The sequence below is a fragment of the Sceloporus undulatus genome, unplaced genomic scaffold (assembly GCF_019175285.1).
Source record: "Sceloporus undulatus isolate JIND9_A2432 ecotype Alabama unplaced genomic scaffold, SceUnd_v1.1 scaffold_15241, whole genome shotgun sequence".
NCBI classification, from domain to species: Eukaryota; Metazoa; Chordata; class Lepidosauria; order Squamata; family Phrynosomatidae; genus Sceloporus; species Sceloporus undulatus.
In genome coordinates this window covers 1-2031 of record NW_024818158.1, presented here as the reverse complement: position 1 = coordinate 2031, position 2031 = coordinate 1, and the positions used below count along the sequence as shown (strand labels likewise).

The following is a 2031-nucleotide window of genomic DNA, read 5'->3' as shown; positions in this document are numbered from 1 at the left end:
TAATGGGCACGCTGCCTATTGAAATCGATTCAGAACGCGGGGTATCCCCTAGTGGGAACAAGCTCGAAGGCATATGGCCAGCGCCACAAATCGACAACTTCGATGGTCTTTGGTCCCAAAGGGACATCTCTCCCAGTAATGATAGAAGTGGAGCTTCTCCTGCTTTGACCTTAGACTATGCCACCATTAGTTTGCATCTGAAAATGTAGTTTGATTTATAGATTGGATATTAGGAGTACAGTGGGCCCTTGATTTATCTTTGTATGTTTCTTTATCCTCTGTGTCATTTATCCTTCTCATTTTTTTCACATTGCCAATATACATTTCAAAAAGCATGCCATATAGAAAGTATATAGTCTATTCCTGAAGACCATGTAAAGCGAAGATGATACTCACAGACTTCCTACAGGCCCCAGAAGCAAACCTCTGCCTGACTCTGGAAGGCCTGCGCTTCACTCCTGGGCCATCGCTTCACATGAAGATCAGTCTTCTATCTCTTGTGGACCAAAAGCCCAGGTTTTGCTCATTGGCAAAGAAACTGGCTTCGCTCTTTACAGGGTTACAGGAGCTGAAAGGTTTTACAACGATGGTTTAAAAACACTTTACCACTGTTAAGGGTTGGAGAGAAATCTTAGTTTTTACAACCAGACATGTAAGTTTTGACATTTATATTAAGCAACTAACCATAGAAGAGTAGTGGACAGAGATGACTTTCCCCCTTTAATATCAGGCCCAAACGTCATGTATTTCTGAAAGCCTTTACAGGTTCATTAGTTACGTTGGGTAGTAAGTCTGAGAGGAAGAAGGCGGATGGACAGAAGGAATGTTGTATCTTTGATGTGACTAATATCCCAGTCTCACTCTAGTAAGTAAATGAATAGTAAATATTTCAATGACACCACAAACTGTTTCCTTTTACATAGAGGAAATCCCACAAGAGAAGACTCTCTCCCAAGTCCTCCCCAAATGTCCTCCTGATGCTGCTAAGACTAAGAGAAAGCATCAGTTTTAAAACTGAGACCAAAGACCTTAAAACTTGGGCAGATTCATTCAGGGAGATAAGGTCTTTCAGCTAAAGCTTATTGGCACTGTTCAATATTGATATCTGGTTGTCTGTGGGTTACATCCAGAGCAGCTACAAGGAAGATACACCAGACTGTAAGAAGCAACAAGGCTGATACCAATGGATGGACTTGACTTTGCGTGGGACCAACTATCCCTCTTCTCAGACCCTTTAGTCCCTTAGAAAACACTGACGAAATCAGCTTCTGTCCCTGAAGAACAGAGTGCTCTTGCAATTGCTCAAAATGGTATTTCTCCTCAGACGCATGTTGATCGATTATGAAGAGGTCCGAGTTCAGCTTGGCTATTAGGAATCCTAAATTAAACTGGCCAACGATATCCATTTTAGCAAACATCTCTTTACTGTACATGGGAGGAAAACAAAAAGGAGGTTATAAGACTCATAACACAAGTACTGAGGTCCTAAGATAAAGCTCCATCCAGCCACCGTCCTACTTTTTAATAAGCCTTTCATACATGAACCCTCTCAGTATATCCTTCGCCCTGAAAAACACAGGGAACCCCTCTTAATGGAGATCAGAAGGACTTTGAAACCAGAGGAAGGAAGCGATGGCTCACAGCAGACGGAAAGGAAACGCTTTCACTGAATGGAGGTGGTTTATTACAATCAGCATTCTGTATCCATTGATTTTTCATCCAAGGTTTGAAAATGCTGTGAACAAAATACATTCTATTAAGCAAACCTTGATTTTGCTTTTTTATATCAGAGACACCATTTTACTACCTCTTTGTATTTAATGGGATTTGGGCATCCATGGATTTTGGGATCCGCAGAGTGTCTTGGACCCAAACCCTAATAGATACCAAGGGCCCACTGTCTTCTCAAAGCTTCTTCAATACTCATCTGCAAATACATCCAAAGCCAGGGATGCAATCTTATTCTGCAAACAGGGAAATTAAAAGGCAAGCACCAATACCTTATTTCTTTCCTTAATTCATCCTCTGCCC

The 2031-nt window shown here is 41.5% G+C and overlaps 1 long non-coding RNA gene across 1 annotated transcript; it reads right to left on the bottom strand.

Annotated features, from left to right (window-relative positions):
- Positions 1 to 398: 398 nt before the first annotated feature.
- Positions 399 to 2030, bottom strand: LOC121918529. The gene is made up of 3 exons (XR_006101249.1): positions 2001 to 2030; positions 1258 to 1425; positions 399 to 568 (listed from the first exon to the last, which is right to left on the bottom strand). It is a non-coding gene; the product is annotated as an uncharacterized LOC121918529 (long non-coding RNA).
- Between the last annotated feature and the right edge of the window lies 1 nt (position 2031).